Below are 18785 nucleotides of genomic sequence, written 5' to 3' on the forward strand. Positions count from 1 at the left end.
CTCTCGTTCCCTCTCTCTCACGCAGGGAAAGCCCTCCCAAATCAGGGGCCAGCTGAAGTGAGAAGAGCCCACTTAATCACGAAACTCATTAATCTACACAGACACAACACAAGATCTAGCGTAACTCAAGCGCCAAAGCCTGAGGAGGCTCAATATGAGAGAAAGCCAATGGAACGTAACATAAAAGGAGGAGAAGGTGTGGAGATAAGACCAAACGCTCGCAACCATTTTGTTTAGATTTTTGCACTTTCATCTTTTTTTCTTCTCATTCCTTTTATGTTTTTTTTCTTTCTTTTCAAGCTTCTTTGAAAGTTAGACCTACACCACACGCTCAAACAGCGCACAAAGCAGCAGAGTAACAGCAACAATTGCTTTCATTGTACATAACTTAACTGCAGATTTATATAGAAAAAGTTTTCTGAAACATTTACTATGTTCCTGCAATGCTGCTGCAGTCTGCTTTGTCAGGCAGTTTGAGAGTATGATAACCTGTTAATATGGATGCAGCGTGAAACAGACCTTGAGTGATGGAAGTATTTCAGAGTTAGCTCAGGGAATCCTTTCATGTAACTAAATGTCAGCAGTGAAACCATCCCTCACTCAAGTGTCACAAAAGTTAGTCAAGTAGCTCATTATAATGGTGTAAATGCTATGATACATTGCCTTTAGTGAGACGAAGGGCTTGGGCTTCACTTGACATCCTTCACTTGACATATGACCTTTGAGGTGAGTTTACCAGCAGCTGATTCAGAATGGCAATATGTCAATTAAGGTTTAAGGACAGATATTTTCATCAACTAGATTTATGATTGCTGCATCGCAAGGGCTTTACTCTGGAAAAGTCACAAATGTACTATTATGCAGAAAGGCCTTCTAATTCGTCCGTCCAAGCAGCAGGGGAGGCCGAGGCTACAGTATTGTCTATGAAAAAACAAACAAACAAAAAAACATATGACTTTTGTGTGTTTTTTAAACTGTATGGGGTCAGTTGTCTTAGTGACTTATCAGCCAAATTTAATCATGTATATATAATTTCATTAAATTGATTATAAAGACACAAAAGTGTAAAAGTACTGTAAACATACAAAAGAAGTGTAATTATTATGCAATTATAAATTATATTATATGTTAAATACATGTGACAACTAACCCTGGTTTCCCCTATTTTTTTTTTTTCAGTTACCACCAGTTTGTGAGCAGATTAATAACTTTTTAGACAAATTATTATTCTTTTATAAAGAACAAAAGGACATCATGGCTTTTCCTTCTCTGGAGCGAACTCTCTCACGTGTTATTTCCATGTGGAATCGCAGGTGCTTTGTCCGGCACAAAGCGCTGCATGTGCAATAATGTCTTATGAACTAAATCAGTCAGATGAAAGAAGCTCCAGCGCTGCTCGATCTAGACGGTCCAAGTACAACGCAGGAGTTTCCTATTGTTGCGAGTGATAAATGCTGTGTATGATCCCTCCAGTGTACATTTGGTATGTTCCCCATTTGCCTCATAAACAACATTTTTGAGTGACCTTCAACGTGCCGAGCCAGCATAAAATATGCATTTAAAAGGAATTGCTGAAATAAATATAGGGGCCTAGGTGGAGATTGCTTCTTTTGTACTGAGTTAGGCATGTACATGCATCACTGTCTACACACGTGTGCCCGAGCCCGCTGCCCTTTCATTTGCAGCCAAATTAAGTGTGTTCAGCACATAAATAAATGCAACATGCACGCTGCATGACAGTCGCAGCTGCTTATTACACTGCAGCTTCGTCACATTGTTATCCGCACTTCCTGTAAAAGACAGTAAAAACCCAAAAAAGTATTCCTGTGCATGCGCCTGGAGATGGCGTGAAATGATTACATGTACCTGAAAACCATCTTCACCTCCGTCAGCGCTGTTTCTGGTGTTTGTCCACGGGCGAGACATCAGTCACAACACTGAGACCTGTCCTTGGCCATTATTGAGCGCTTCAAAATCGGCACCTTCCCTTAATAGGCTTTGGGAATTGTGCTCGGCCACCCGATGTAGATTGCTGTTTATATTTGAGAAATGTAATAAAGTCGGCAATTTTATTGGACAGTGATCCCTTTTGGGCTGAAATTGAGTTTTCTGGTCTCGGCCCCTCACGCCCTCTTTTTCTCACAGTGATTTCATTTTGCAGATGTGATATGTTTTGCGCTAATGAAATGCATGTTAGGAGATGTCTCCTTTTGGCCCTGAGAGATGGAGATGACTGCTATTGAGTAACAGGATTGGTGTTAGTTGAATATATGGGTATTATATGCCATCCGCTGTCTTCCGTCTGCAGACTGGCTAGACTCACTGCATACAAAAAGTGGCTCTGTCTGAATATTTAGCATTAGAGGTCATGGTACAATCTCTGCGTAACAATGACAGACAAAAAAAAAAAAAAAAAAAACTTCGGTCAGTCCAACCGAGTCGCATAATAAACAGTATGTTTTTTCTTTATCTGTGTTTAATTGATGCTTTAGGTTGTTGTTGTTTTTTTTTGTTGTTGTTTTTTTTTCTTTCCTTTGCTTCGCTTTTTGTTATGTGTTGTGTTGTGTTGTTTGGTTTTGTGGTTTGGTTTTGTGGTTTGTTTTGTTTTTGTTTTGTTTGTTTCGTGTTTTTTTTTTTTTTTGTGGTTTGGATTGTTTTGTTTTGGGGTGTTGTGGTGTTTGTTTTTGTTTTGTTGTTTGGTTTTGTGGTTTTTGTTTTGTGGGTTTTTTTTTTTTTTTTTTGGTTTGTTTTGGGGTGTTGTGTTGTGTTGTGTTTGGTTTTGTGGTTTGGTGGTGTTTGTTTTGTGGTTTGTTTTGTTTGTTTTGGGGGGGGGTTGGATTGGTTTGTTTTGGGGTGTTGTGTTGTGGTGTTTGGTTTTGTTTTGTGGTTTGGTGTTTGGTTTTGTGGTTTGTTTTTTGTTTTGTGTTTTGTTTTGTTTTTTTGGTGGTTTGGATTGGTTTGTTTTGGGGTGTTGTGTTGTGTTGTGTTGTGTTGTGTTGTGTTGTGTTGTGTTGTGTTGTGTTGTGTTGTGTTGTGTTGTGTTGTGGTTTGGTTTCATCTAGGACGCAAAGTGGGCCAGGATTAGCACTGCTGCTCACTCAAAACAGTCACACATTCAGATATTAAACACTTTTATCCCACCATATAAAGCATTAATGACACCTCCACAGCATTGCAGCATCGCCTCCATCAGGTGAGTGACAGTCTCCGTAAAGTGGGTTGAAATGGCACGCAGCTGTTAATGTCAGAGAGAGTTTATGTCAGATAAAGAATTAATAATGCCATCGGTGGCTTTGTTTGTGTGCAGAAATATTTCATTGCTCTTTAATGAGGCAGCATGTCACAAGTGTAAACTTAATTGATATGTGTTTAGGAATTTAGAACTCCCACACCAAAGAGCTTTTATGGATCACATTCTCTCACGAAAGTTAATTACCAATATACTTTTATAATGTAACTGTGGGACTATACAGGCTGTCTGAGAGAGACCCGGTGATAAAAGACCTGATAAAACGCTCCTTCCTGATAATGTTCTCTGGCAGTTGGTTTTAATTTGTCATTATGACTGGGAAAACAGCGTAGTGATGCATTTGCATTAAGTCGCTAGGTGAACGTGCAGTGATTCCGATGTCAGCATGTAGCGAAGACAGGGAAAGTTTTAAAAGCTGCTGAAGGGACAGGTGGGCCACATTTGCTTGTTTAAGTCATTTCATGTTTGTGCAGTGACAGATTTTGATGAGCTCCAGTATTTTTTTTCAGTGTAAACATATGTGAGTCTGTGCATAAGCATATATGTGCTTGTTGCACTGATATGTGCATCTGTCTAAACATGGAGGTTAGCATTTTACTTTCATGCTATCATGCACAAGACCATACAGTATAGCCACTTGAGACAAAAAGCAAAATCATTATAATAAAATTAAATATAATTTTTTTTTTTTTTTAACCATATAGTAACAACTTGGCAGATTAAAAATTAAATTAAACTGAATGTGACTCATCTAATCAGATTTTAGAGATACAATCATTTGCTTTACATTGATTATTGTTACATTTATTATTTGATCAGTTTATTCCATCACACATTTGTGTAATGTATTTTCTAAAATAGCATAATTGGACACATATATGAGTAACTACACCTGTGGATCAGGCTCTTATACGGCCAATAGACCCTTTTACAGCCCACGTGATCAAATAGTTGCGCGCGCATTTTGGCAACGGAAGTGGTGTTTTTCTCCACTGGCTCTAACGTGTTAGCAACTCCGAAAGTTTATCAAAACGGTTTCCCAGCATCAAAATGTCTGGTTGTTGCGTTTACGGTTGCACTAATCGATATTCCACCAAGGGGCTTAAGTTTTATATTATTCCGACAGGATCACGGCCGTTTCAGAAGAGTGGCTGCAGGCGATTAAACGTGTTGATTGGAGCGAGGACATAATAAAAAATGCTCGCGTCTGTTGTTTAATCCGCTCGCGTAGCTTGACACGCTGCTGATTATCGCCATACTTCCGTTGCCAATATCCGCGCGCATACGTCATCATTGTGTACAAACAGTAAAAGGGTCTATACGCATTCAGAGAACAAATGATAAAAAAAACAATTTAAAATTCAGATTTTTTGATTTTCATATGCACTTGATTTAAAGAATAGGTTTTTTATAGCTCTTATGTTTGTGAGCAAGGAGGTTATACACCCCTACTTTCCTTACATGATATATAGAAACCATCTCTATGGACTCTCATACACACCTACATGCACGATCACACACAAAGGCTCATTCAGTTGTAGAAAATTACAAATCTAACACCTTGGATTATGTGAATGGAGGTTATTTCTGTGGCCTGTTAGAACCAAGAGTGAGTGAGAAAGAGAATAATAGCGGTGTATTAGACGGGCAGGGCCAGCAAGAAGGGTCGGTATGAAAGAGGGCACTCTGAAGAGGGCAAGAGAAGGATGGGCAGATACACAGAACGATAAGAGGTAGATAACAAGGGATGTATAAGGAGAAGAGAAAGCCAGCCTTGGTATGGCTGATCTCTTGATCTTGTCAGCTGGGTAAGGCTAAAGATGAGCAGCCTATCCCAGCATCCTCTCTAAATCCCTCCTCCCCTCTTGGTTGTCAGCAGGCCATCTCCGCTCTTCTTATGGGCCTAACTGGGCTTTAGCACTGGCATGGGAAGCTCACACCAACTGATTGCTGTGAATTAGGGAGTTCTCCTCTAACACCCCTCACCGTTACAGTCTCAGTGACAGCTGCAATGACATTCGCCCACTGACATCCCACTGTCAGCCATCAACCAGCCATGAAACTCAATGTTAACACAGTGTTCGAATGTAACCGAGGAAGCGGCCAGCTGTTGTGTTTTGCATTTGGGTATGGGATGTTGGGTATGTACTGTAATGCGAATGTGTGTGCGGGTTCTCCGGTGGTGCTCATTAGCCGATTCCAGCTTCTCCTCACCTGGTTCGGGCTGTCAAAAGAGGATTATCAAATATTCACTGGCTTATGTAGATCTACTCTGTCTTTTTCAGATTCAGAGGGAGAGAGAGAGAGAAAGAGAGAGGAGCGAACGAGGAGTCGCATCAGGATACCAGCCTGCCTGGAGCTGCACCCAAAATATCAAGGGAGTCTGGGTAATGACCTGAACTCTGCTGTACCTCCGTCTTCCACTTTTTTTCTTCACTCTTTCTTGTTACTCAGATGTACCCGCCAGGAACAAGTTCTCATTTGAGCAAAGACACACGAGCAGACATACAGTAAGCGCATGGCAGTTTAGGGATAATCCCACATTTTCTGGTCATCATGACAGAGCAGTGAACCATATTTCCAAATGAAAGTGTACTGTAATCCTTTTTTCCCAAAAATAATCATAAAAAGCGTCCCTCTGGATTTAGCATTCTCTCTCTCTCTCTCTCTCTCTCTCTCTCTCTCTCTCTCTCTCTCTCTCTCTCTCTCTCTCTCTCTCTCTCTCTCTCTCTCTCTCTCTCTCTCTCTCTCTCTCTCTCTCTCTCTCTCTCTCTCTCTCTCTCTTTCCACTTTGACTATCTTTATTTTCTCCTCCACTTCCCTTTTCCATGATGAGATGGAAACTTTAAGTGGAGTACACATACCCCAAATCATAACTGGCACAGGTGCAGGGAAACATACTCTGCGAATGTGTGTGTTCACTTACTGTAAGAGCGTGCGTGTGTACTGTAATTGAAATACCTCTGAGGGCCTCTGGTATGCTTTCTAATAGTGGCACAATTAACATGAAAGTGACTCTCAAATTCCAGAACCAGCTATCCAATCTGTTCAAAAAATCTAAACCCTTCCCAGAGACAGAGGCCCTTAACAAACACATTTCTTCCATCCCCCTCGCTTTTCCCTCTTTTGTCTCCTCCAGTTCACCAGCTCTACATTGTAGTTCAATATGCCAATCTAACTTGTGAATGGCCTGTGAATTGAAGATCCATTTTTGTCATCCCACCTGAACAGAACGTGTGAGTGTGTGTTTGTCGGGTGCGTGTGAACGCTGTCTAATGACCCTCGCTCCACTGCGCAGGCAGAGATAGAACCGTGATGTCATTTGTTTTGATGTCATAAATCGATGGGATTGAGTCTCCCAGGAGCTTCAGCTGTTCCCTCGGCTTGACAGCAAATTGCATCACACTCTCATCACTCACCCGCAGATTTGTGTTTTTCAGCCACAGCTCTTTCAAAGTGATATAGACTCAGAATAGGACTGAACATCTCCCACTGTATCAATCTTTATCAATTCCAATATATCACCCACTGTATCAGGGTCTGACATGATCTTTGAAATGTCTCAAACTGTTACGTGTGAGGAACCTTTAGCTATTAGTATTTACATGGGGATTTCTTGCATTTTTCCCATAAAATGTTTCATACAGCATGTCATTTTTAGTTTTATAATTGTATATACAGTGCTTAGCATAGGTGAACACTCCCATGCTAAAGTTGACTAAAAAGAGGAATAAAAAAAAGCATCTTTTGGAAATTGATCTTAACGCCTTAATTAATAAACCAATTTTCTTTGTGAATGAATAATGTATCGTAAATAAATAATTGTTCTTCCTTTAAATACAGGGTGCATAAGACAGAACACCCCTATGTTAAATTCCCATAGAGGCAGGCAGATTTTTATTTTTAAAGGCCAGTTGATAAAGTTCTCTTGGCCTTTGGAATTAAAATAGCCCCACATCATCGCATACCCTTCACCATACCTAGAGATTGGCATGGGGTACTTTCCATAAGATCATCTCTCAATGCAAATCAAACCAGCTATTAGGCTAACTGAAATAAAACCATGCCAATCTCTAGGTATGGTGAAGGGTATGTGATGATGTGGGGCTATTTTAATTCCAAAGGCCAAGAGAACTTTATCAACGGGCCTTTAAAAATAAAAATCTGCCTGCCTCTATGGGAATTTAACATAGGGGTGTCCTGACTTATGCACCCTGTATTTTAAGGAAGAACATTTATTTATTTACAATACATTATTCATTCACAAAGAAAATTGGTGTCCTTAAAGGTTGGAATTTTCCTCATTTTTTAATTAAGGCATTAAGATCAATTCCCAAGATGATTTTTTATTCCTCTTTTTAGTCAACTTTGACATGGGTGTGTTCACTTATGCTAAGCACTGTACAGTTTTTTGATGTTCAACATCAGCATCCTGTGGTCAACCCACCAACCCATTATGGTGAACCCGCACATCCGCATTCTATGATGGCAAAAATGTAAACCAGCATCCTGTGATGGTCAACCAGTACACCAGCATCCTGTGATGGGCAAACGGTATGTCAACATCCTGTGATGGTCGACCAGTACATCAGCATCCTGTGATGGGCAAACGGTATGTTAACATCCTGTGATGGTCGACCAGTATGCCAGCATCCTGTGATGGGCAAACGATATGTCAACATCCTGTGATGGTCGACCAGTACATCAGCATCCTGTGATGGTCAAACAGTATACCAGCATCCTGTTGATGGCCAACCAGTACACCAACATCCTTTGATGTTCAACCAGTACACCAGCATCCTGTTGATGTTCAACCAGTACACCAACATCCTTTGATGTTCAACCAGTACACCAGCATCCTTTGATGTTCAACCAGTACACCAACATCCTTTGATGTTCAACCAGTACACCAGCATCCTTTGATGGCCAACCAGTAAACCAACATCCTTTGATGTTCAACCAGTACACCAGCATCCTGTTGATGTTCAACCAGTACACCAACATCCTTTGATGTTCAACCAGTACACCAACATCCTTTGATGCTCAACCAGTACACCAACATCCTTTGATGCTCAACCAGTACGCCAGCATCCTGTGATGGGCAAACGGTATGTCAACATCCTGTGATGGCCAAACAGTACACCAGCATCCTGTTGATGGCCAACCAGTACACCAACATCCTTTGATGTTCAACCAGTACACCAGCATCCTTTGATGGTCAACCAGTACACCAACATCCTTTGATGCTCAACCAGTACGCCAGCATCCTGTGATGGGCAAACGGTATGTCAACATCCTGTGATGGCCAAACAGTACACCAGCATCCTGTTGATGGCCAACCAGTACACCAACATCCTTTGATGTTCAACCAGTACACCAGCATCCTTTGATGGTCAACCAGTACACCAACATCCTTTGATGCTCAACCAGTACGCCAGCATCCTGTGATGGGCAAACGGTATGTCAACATCCTGTGATGGTCGACCAGTACATCAGCATCTTGTGATGGTCAAACAGTACACCAACATCCTGTGATGGCCAAACAGTACACCAGCATCCTGTTGATGGCCAACCAGTACACCAACATCCTTTGATGTTCAACCAGTACACCAGCATCCTTTGATGGTCAAACAGTACACCAACATATTGGTCAACCAGTACACAAATATCCTGTGATGATCACCCAATACACCAGCATGATGGTAAACCTGCAAATCTGCATACTTTATCAAATCATCAGTCAGTAAACCAACATTTGATACTGGTCAACCAGCACATCAACATCCTATGATGGTCAACCAGTTAATCAGCATCAAAAGTGCAACTTACGCTGGTTAGTTAACACACAAGATCCCCTGATGAACCAGAACGTCCTCCCATTCTGAGAACCATTAAACCATCATCCAAATCATAATATACGTATGCTGGTTAGCAAGCACACCAGCATCCCAATTGCAACATATGATGGGCACCAGCATTTAAGCATCTCATGCTGGATACCAGCATGCAGAGCAGAACTTATGCTAGTGAATGGAAATGCTGGTCTTTTCTGCAAAAAGTTTATTCTTCTAGAATAGTCCCTCTGTGGGTTAAAAGGCCTTGCCAAGCCAGTCATCAGGGGATCCATTGCCTAAGACCTGCGGTAAGTACATTCTCAACAATCAGTATTCAGAATTGATGGCCTGCACAGTGCACATCCCGTATCCTAGTGTGTTTGTTTTCAGCCCAGGGTTTGTTTGGATCCCCAAGAGCAATGCCAATTTATTCTGAGTTTTAAAAGATTTAGACTCAGACATTTCGGTAGTCTGGAAGTGTATTCTCAAGGTCTGTACACATATGTGTTTGTTCTGTCTGTTTCACACACACAAAACACACACACACATAGACACACAAACACAGGAGCAATTGGCTTAAAATGTGCACGCCTGTCTAATAATTAAGCAAGGCCTTTTGATAAATGTGCATTGACTAAATTCAGACATGTTTATTCTCTTGTCTCTCTGGCTGTCTTTTTGTTGACATCTGTAGAATTCCATAGCCTTAAGAAAAACAAATAGAATATATTCATAATTTCTGTGCCCCATTTGTAATGTTTATGATTTTTGACCTTCAAAATCTGTCATCTTCCCTTTGGTTACCATTGAGGTTCTATTATTATTCTTTGAAAACAGTCTGGTTGGATTAAGGTCTATATTGAGATTGAGACCTACAGGGCAGAGACAGTTCTGTCCAGAGCTTTAGCTCTAACTACTCAGGAACAGTTGTCCTTTTGTATAAGCTTTGATAAGGAATCCCATTTCATTGGGTCTGAATGTTTTTGCCTAGTGGTTAAGATAAGGACAGCTGACGGGAACAAGCATTTATACATGAACACGATTTGACTGTCCCCTAACAAAGGTCGGATTTCAGTTCAACTGAAGTCGCAATGCCTGAGAACATCATGCATTCATTTATTATTTCACACATTCTCTTGCTCAGACTCTTGCAGTTTAATTAATGCTATCTCTTTTGTAATGGGCTTTTCACACTAAATTAGCCCAGGGCCACACTAAACACTAGGTAAATGTATGTGTTTTACACTGTTCGTACTTTACCCTCAGTTTGTAATTAAATCATCAGTGTTCAAGCTTTAAAATCTCACCTGTACATTTCTAAACCCAGGGTTAACATTGTTATTTACAGATTTAACAATTCAGTGACCTGTTTTAATGATTAACTGTTTGTCTGTGAAAATGACACTACTGTATGTAAATATACTCTTGCTGTTTAATGTTTTCTGTCTGTTTTTTTTTTTGCCGTCACCTTCAACATTCAACATCACATGAAAGTTTGCACATCTGTACAACTCTCATGAATAATTAATGAGTAAAGCACTATTTAGTTTGTGAATGGTGGTGTGATGCTCTCGCTGTAACATTCTAACACTGCATAGGTTCACACTGTATATCTTTGGCACCTCAAAATTGTGTAAGCACTGCAAAAATATGGTAGCCTGGTCCTACCAGACTCTTGTACATTTCATTTGTACCACTTTGTGGCCACTCTCCATTGACAAGCATTAAGTTCCTTGAAGGCGGGTACTCTGTTGAAGTTTAAAAGTATTGAATCTGCCCAGAGCCACTCTGGATCTGCCATAACCAATCGCTGTGTTAGGTCGTGACGTAACCCTACAACTCAAACTGGCGCACAACCTTAACGCCACTCACTCTGTTCGCTGATTGGACCGCTAAAAAATTGGCCGGAGAAAACCCAAGAATATACCGCAATCTCAGACGGAGTACTGAAGGAAAATGAAAATTGAGCGGAAGTACGTTGGAGGGCGGAGCCAGGCTAAAAATATGCTGCTCTGAATCAGGATTTTATATCCCCGACTTCAAAATTACAAGTGTAAACATTGCTTAACCCAGGGTTAAAAGTGTTTTTGATCTTGGATATAAAAAGATTATTACCCTGATTTAAGCGCACTGCGAAAAGCCCTCCAGAGACTTAAAAAACAATCTTTTGTTGTCATTCAGGAAAGGTCAGTAAAGCCAACCTGTGGGAACGGGGAGTATTGCAAATCAACTAGCTCATTTCCAACAACCTCTTCAATTACAGTATTGATTGCAAGTCACAGCTACAGGTTTAGAATGACAGATATTAACAAGAGACAGGAAGAGCGAAAGAAGAAAGGTGACCCCTGACTTGAGGAGATTCCATCTGTTCAGCATATTGTCATTCAGTTGAAGGTCGGGAAAGGTCACAGGGAAGCAACTTCTGAAAAAGATAGAGGCAGATGACAAGTGGGAAGGTACGTTCCTTCCTTTAATGACAGTATTGCAATTCATTCCCAACCCAGAGAAAGAACCTGCATTCCATCTGTGCAATTTGATGTAACTCCACTCAAATCTTATTGCTGCACTGAAAGGAGATATTGTTTTCCTCAAGGCACCTGTGACCCAGCACGCTTGACCGGCTGACAAGTGTGAGAAGTGCTAAGACAAAAAAAAAGTGGTCAACCCTGCAACGTGAAGTTTGAAACCCCTTCATCCAGATTTATCAGAGGAGAGGACGGATTGAACAGCAGTGCAGAGCGTTAAAGCAGACTGCACACTTATGTTCTTATTAGACAGCTCACTTTCAGTCTAGGTATCCTGGTATGTCTCTCTCTTTGGATGACCTTATATCTTTCCAAGTTTAACACTCGTGCAAATGGCTGCCTGCCAGGATTCTATGAGAGAGATCCAATTCACTGGCCATACAACCTAGGTGGTCTAAGTTGCACTGCCTGCGCTCCATGCGAGATAACCACAAACACACAGGCATTGTGCAGAATAGTTTGTGAGTATCAGAAATGTCCCTGAGGGTTCTTTTTGTTTGGAAAGGCAGAGGGAGAGAGAGAGAGAGGCATGTGACCTGCTGTTGCTTGTTGTCCCCAATGAATAGTCATTTATCACACGGCATGCTGTCTAGTGTGTAAGGAATCCGTGTCCCTAATTACATTAAACTCACTTTGCCTCCAAGGGTGAAAAAGTTTGGATGTGGCTAAATATGATGCATTACAGCGGGATGTTATTGAAATTCTCATCAAGATCTCGCTTATCAAAACTACTCCACCCTGTTGGCAGTTTGAAGACGCCTTTGAATCAGTTGAAACATACTTAGTATTAATATCATGCATTATAGCTAGGCCGAGACGGAATATCCATCTTTTTTTTCACATTTCACATGCTGATTTGGGCAGAAAACTGCAGTAAGGATTGATTGATATGTTGATTTGTTCGATCAAATTAGCCAACATATTTAATAAATAAACATACAGGTGGAGGATGTTTAGAACTTTGTGAGTGATAAGCATTGCAGTTCTATTATAATATAATATAATATAATATAATATAATATAACATAACATGATACAGTATAATTATAATATAATATATATGACAAGGTGAAGTTTTACAATGTCAAGTGGTGTGACTCAAAAACTTAAAATGATATTTATGAATTAATAATTTAGAATATTTGTAAAAAAAATACTTATGCTAAATGAAAAATACTTTGATAAATATGTATACATTCACGTGTTCAAAGGAAAATGTTATAATAATAAAAAAAAAACTTTTATTTTTTATTTTTTATTTTTTTAAATCATGCAATTTAATTTAATACATGTCATTGACCTGTGCGCAGATTTTGTGTGAGTCTGGTAATTGCAGACTTGTAAGTATACAGCATAAGCTATATAACAATTCTTAGCAGAGTTCAGAATATATCGCTGTTGTCAAGATGAAATGCAACTCATTTTATATCCATTGCTCCATTCTGATGGAAACGAAACCCCACATGGCTCATCAGAATCATGGGAAATTTAGATCCGGTATATGGCAGTTGTTCCTAAACATCATCATGATAGTGCTGGTAATTATTGAACAGATACCGTGTGGGATGTTTCACGCTTTATGAATAATGGAGATTAAAATGAGATTGGATATGTCTTTATGGCTGTCATGAATCAGCCAATATCCAGCTGTTTGTGGTGTAATCTCAAATGTTTAATTCATCAGGAAATAGATTCTGGGGTGAGATATTACTCATTATCTTTGATGGAGTGACATTTCACTGGTTGTCAGATTTAACTACCCTCGTTTCTGATTTTAGATGTATGCGAGGGATCTCCTCGCAGTCTGCTATCACACATCTGACGATAAAACAGGACCTCATTACTTAATTAAATCTGAGACCATTAATTAATTAAGTAATGGCTTTCTGGGTGTTAATGGTGATGCCTCTGAATTCCCCGCTGTTAGCCTCTAATGCTAATGGTTTTGTGTGGGAACTTGCTTGGAAATGGTGACCTGACTTTGGGAGACGGAATCTTCAAAACGTCCCCCTCCACCCCCAAGTTCTCGTCTGACTGACTCTCCCAGACTGCAAGTAATGATTAAAGTGATCATGGCCCCATTTTCATTGCTTGTTCTGAGGGATGTCATAGCCCGAGCCAAAATGCATTTCCAGCACGTCTAGAATTCATAAACCTGTTGGCGTAGCACTCGGGGCGTCTGTACGTTTTGTTTAAATTGGATGAAAAATAAGGTATTGACTGTGTTATTGATCGGTCTGGTGTTGCTGTAGGTTCGCGTTCTCTATATGTACGCCGCTGTATACAGCTGTAAATGAGCTTTGTTGCGCTGGGCGTCCTCTTCACCATCCTCAGCACATTACAATGAGTACACAGGGCGGAGGTCACATACGCCGCCGCTCCGCTGTGTGCACGGTAGGGGCTCTGAGAGCTTACTTTAACAACCTGGACTCCATTAGATGCTGACATTTCAGTGCATTGCTTCTTCACATTTTTCATATTTGTTATCTCTCTTTCTCTCTCTCTCTCTCTCTCGCTCTCTCTCTCTCTCTGTCGAACTGCGTCCTTCGAGTAAGTGTCCACAAAGTGCTGTGTTTGCATAGTACAATTGAAGGTTAAACTTTTTCTATTTAGTACAATAAAGGGTTAGTTCACCATAGAATTAAAATCATTTATATATAATATAATAATAAAAAAATATTTTAATGTTTATTACATGCAAGGAATAAAATACATTCCAACTAGTTATCAACTAGTTATCTCAAAATAAATCCTGACAGACAGGGTGATCAGGACCCCGACACGTAAAAGTATTAGACACGTTCCAAGCAAGGAGCTTGCCTTCGAGCCTATATATGATCAAACATGATGAACATTTGAGGGATAATGTACAGTCATATGACTTATTACACAGCTTTCACCACATAAATAATGAATGCGACATGACATATTGATTTGAGAAGAGCCTGTTTTAAAATCTTACGTGTTTCTTATCTTACAATCCAATATAGTGTACAAAAATCTTTCTAGGAAAAAGACAAATTAACAATTTTAACATTATTACCATAGGCCTATACTGTTTATACTGAATTCCTCTGGTTTAATTTTATAGTAAATACAGTCAATATTTGAGGTGCAAGATGGCACCGGCTGTGAAAGAATCACCGGCCTCAAATACCCTGAAGAGTGGTCATTATACAACTTTGCTATGACAGTCGGGGAATTACTGACCTTGAAATGACACAAACAGAATCAAGCAATACAGAGAGCAGTGTAATAAATTATATTATATTATGTTCTATTACATTATATGTAAGGGATAATCCACAAATAATTGAATGCACAGCTAGCTATGGATTTTCCCACTTTGACAGTGCTCGTTTGCTAGCATTTACAACTTAAAGCTGTAAAATTGATGTTTGCAGTGCAATATTTGACCGGAAAGGTAAAAATGATGGTTATTTTCATCAGTTACGGCTCAGTAGATCTAGTATTCTGTCCGCTTTAAATCCGACACAGAGAAAAAGTAGTGCATAAGATTACATTTATTGAATTCATGAATTATAGATTTTTTTTTTTTAAATGATTATTATTGAGAGAGAGAGATGAGATGCATGTGAATTACCTGTATCTTTGCAGCGTCTCCCTCTTAAAAATGAAGCTGTGAGTTTAATTACTTCAAAACCAGTGATGTTACCCCCTCGTTGCTGAGAAATATAATGTAGCAATTTAGTAGAAAAGATATTTTCTTTTTTTCTTAATAGTCGTTGATAACTTTCCGTGCTTTTGAATGTTTCTGTGTGAGCAGTATGATCTCCGATCTCTGTTGGAGAGTGTTTTATTTGAACTATTTTATTACACTCATTCCAGCCAATTAAAATAGAGTATTCCGACAGAATATATAATATAATATAATATAATATAATATAATATAATATAATATAATATAATATAATATAATATAATATAATATAATATAATATAATATAATATTTGAAATTGTTATACATTTAGAGCACCACATGATTTAAAATTTCTCCTTTAGTGTTTCATGGAAAGAAGAAAGTCATACAGGTTTGGAACAACATGTTGGTCAGTAAATTAACATAATTTTCATTAGGGAAGATGCGCTAAGTTTATAATTGAATCTCTTACAGCTAGTGCACAGAAACAATCCATGTACAAAACTGCAGTCGTTTCATTTACTCAATTACATTGCAAATGCAAACAGCTAGGACTTCAACTTCTATTTATAGTTGCATGCCCTACAATTCTGTTAAGTAACAGCATGAGTTTAATATAAGGGTATATGGCTTGTTTTGCGGCAGTGGTGCTTCTTATTTTGTCAGCAATATCCTCTCACTGACTTTTCCAAGAGTGTGACCTTGCGTGCATCTGTGAGAGATTCTCTGTAAACTGTTTACTCTCCCCATGCAGGGGGTCTTCATTCGCTAACGCTCTGATGACATCTGACACATCAATGATAGGATTTAGGCCCTGTATGCTGGATTAGCCCCATTTGGTTAGCATGGCATTATTCCATTACGAGTCCTGAGAGCCCACCAGCTGATGCTGCGTCTGTCCCGTTGCCTGAATGCAGAAATGCAGCGAACCCATGAATGGCTTGAAGAAGCGCAGTCGTGCTCTTGACGTGTCCTTCACTAACCTTGCAGATTCTGTTAGCTCTGGAAAATAATTACTATCCACTTCTGATTTATTAGATGTTAGACTTGCTGCTAAAATATGGTTGTGTGTCACTATGTCTGAATGAATGTGTAAGTAATAAATTACCATGTAATCTTAGTGGTAGTGATTTAAACAAACCCCTGATCATAATTATTAAACATTTATGCATAATTGAGCCCATACTGTTTATGTTACAGACATGAATGATTCCTCAAAAACCTGTTTGAGAAGACATGCCATTATTTCTCAGGGCACTCAAACTTACCTTTTTCACCTTTTACTTTATATAAAGATTGTAATAATAATATTGTTTTTATTAATTACACAAAGCATATTAGTTAAACTGAAAATATAAATGAAACAGAGGTGGCATTTCATTTAAAGGGATAGTTCACCCAAAAATGAAAATTCTGTCATAATTTACTCACACTCATGTTGTTCCAAACCTGTATGGCTTCTATGGAAATTTTTCTTCTGTGGAACATGAAAGAAGACATTTTAAGAATATTGGAGGAAAAACAACATTGAAGCACACTGGCTTTCATTGTATGTCTAAAGATAACAAGTTTTCAGTGAACTGTGCCTTTAATTTTGTACCACTTTTGATATTCAAGCTCCACCCACATCCAATTAGGTCTGAACGCAGATACGGTGGCTGTGTCCGAAATCACCCCTGGCCTATACCCTCATTCACACTTCCCTACATTAGTCCACTGATATAGTTAACTTGAGGGAGTGAATGAAAACAAGTGAGACTGAGTGTGCCGGAAGAACTGCCGCTTTTTCATAGTTAGTGCTTGCTGTTTAATAAGCATTTGAAACTTGGCAAACTGGCAGCTCCATTAGTAATAAAAAGATTTATCTTGAACTCTATCATGGAAACTATGTATAAATCTTAATTGAACAATTTAATAATCAATTAAAAAGGAACTTATACCTGTATTATATGATACTGTACGCACATTGGACCAGTGGTTTGTAAAATGAATGGACTGATGATTCACCATTTCATTCGTCGCGTGACTCTCACAGTGCATTATGGGAATTCTCTAGCTGTACACTTATTATTGGGATTGAATGAGTGCACTTGATAACGTCCACTATGGTTTCGGACACCACTACAAATGACTCTCCCCTCAAATAATGCCCTATTTAAGGGTATAGGGGGCGATTTCTGACATATCCAGACACACCCCTAATATAGAATTAGCTCTTTTGGACTACCTAGCAACCACCCCAAAAACCTTAGCAACTACCTGGCAACCACTACTTAAAATACTGCTTATTTTCTTCAGATCATGTTAGTCTTGTTTGAGTTATGAGGATGGGTGTGATGCATCAGGAACATCAGGTTTAAATATATTTGCTTACGCCTGTGATTTGCAATATAATATCATGGTATGCAGTGTCCTGATTTGGTAGAACATCCATCTTGCCTTGCCAGCGTATGTTTATTTAAACTCACTCATAGCGTGTTGCAATGTCGGCACAGTCAAAAAGCGCACAATGCAGCACAACATTTCTCTTTATGAATCAGTTTTATAGTCCATCTATAAAAGTGTGAGATCTACAGGATTTGCACCTGCAAGTTTATAGCAAAACACATAAATCTCTTGTTACCTCTAGCTGTCAGAGAGCACATCCCTCTATAGGAGTTCCACAGCTGGAGTCAGTCAACTAGAGCAAAGGTGCAAAAAGAAAGAGAGAAAGACGGAGAGAGAAAGACTCAGAAGTCAGATCCAGGCAGCGGAGTTGGCGCTTTACTTCCTGTCCATTTTAAATCCAGTCTGTTATTTGTAAGCCTTGTTCTAGTTGAATAAAACATGCCATTAAATAATGCAAATGTCAGTGGACAATGCTGAAAACTCTTGAGAAAGGTCAGCCGAGACACAGGTTGCAGCACTATCAGATATTCAGTTCTGATAAGAGGGACCTGTGTACTGTGCTCCAAATCCCTGTGATCCATATTTCATTTTGTTTGCAGTCCAACAACAGTGGAATAATTATTGCGGGCTGAGTGGCGTGAAATATTTAGCTCTGATTTTAACGAAAGCTCATGAGGAGAAAGTGACCCAATCCTTTTTAAGAGTGAAGCGAGATTTTGATCTTCTGTATGTTTTTATTACTGTGCTTTACATGGCTTTAGGGCCAATGTTTTAGTGATGAGTGAGGAACGTGTGGTTGACTTTGACAAACAAGAGAAAGAGGGAAGTGTGCAGACTCTTGTTCTTGGAGTTAGGTTGAGGCCTTGCTATCCCCTCATTAGAGTCATGGTTTACACACTCTATACCATCATTGTGCGCTGTGTGTTTGGATTCTGGCCAGTGGCAATGGAATATTCTGAGGAAAACAACATCTGTAAGAATGCTTCCATAAGAAGGTCCAGCAACATAAAACAAGTGCACATGGTAAAAAAAAAAAAAAACTCAATAAAGCTCTTCAGTGTGCAGTACTTTCAGTTCAGCAAAAACTCTCTTATTATCAAGCACCCTTTTCACTGTAAAGGGTTCT

At 39.3% G+C, this 18785-nt stretch overlaps 1 protein-coding gene across 5 annotated transcripts in view; it reads left to right on the forward strand.

Annotated features, from left to right (window-relative positions):
- Nucleotides 1-18785, forward strand: part of nrsn1l (neurensin 1-like) — a 218430-nt gene that overhangs the window by 122583 nt on the left and 77062 nt on the right. For 2 of the 5 annotated variants that reach the window (XR_014210375.1, XR_014210377.1), the window contains exon 3: nucleotides 5536-5637. The exons of 2 other annotated variants lie outside the window; for them this stretch is intronic. The gene's annotated coding sequence lies outside the window, so the exon portion shown is untranslated. The remainder of the gene's footprint in view (nucleotides 1-5535; nucleotides 5638-18785) is intronic. One more of the 5 variants, XR_014210376.1, reaches the window with a different exon arrangement.

This window comes from Leuciscus leuciscus (genome assembly GCF_965113295.1).
Source record: "Leuciscus leuciscus genome assembly, chromosome: 12".
Taxonomy (NCBI): Eukaryota; Metazoa; Chordata; class Actinopteri; order Cypriniformes; family Leuciscidae; genus Leuciscus; species Leuciscus leuciscus.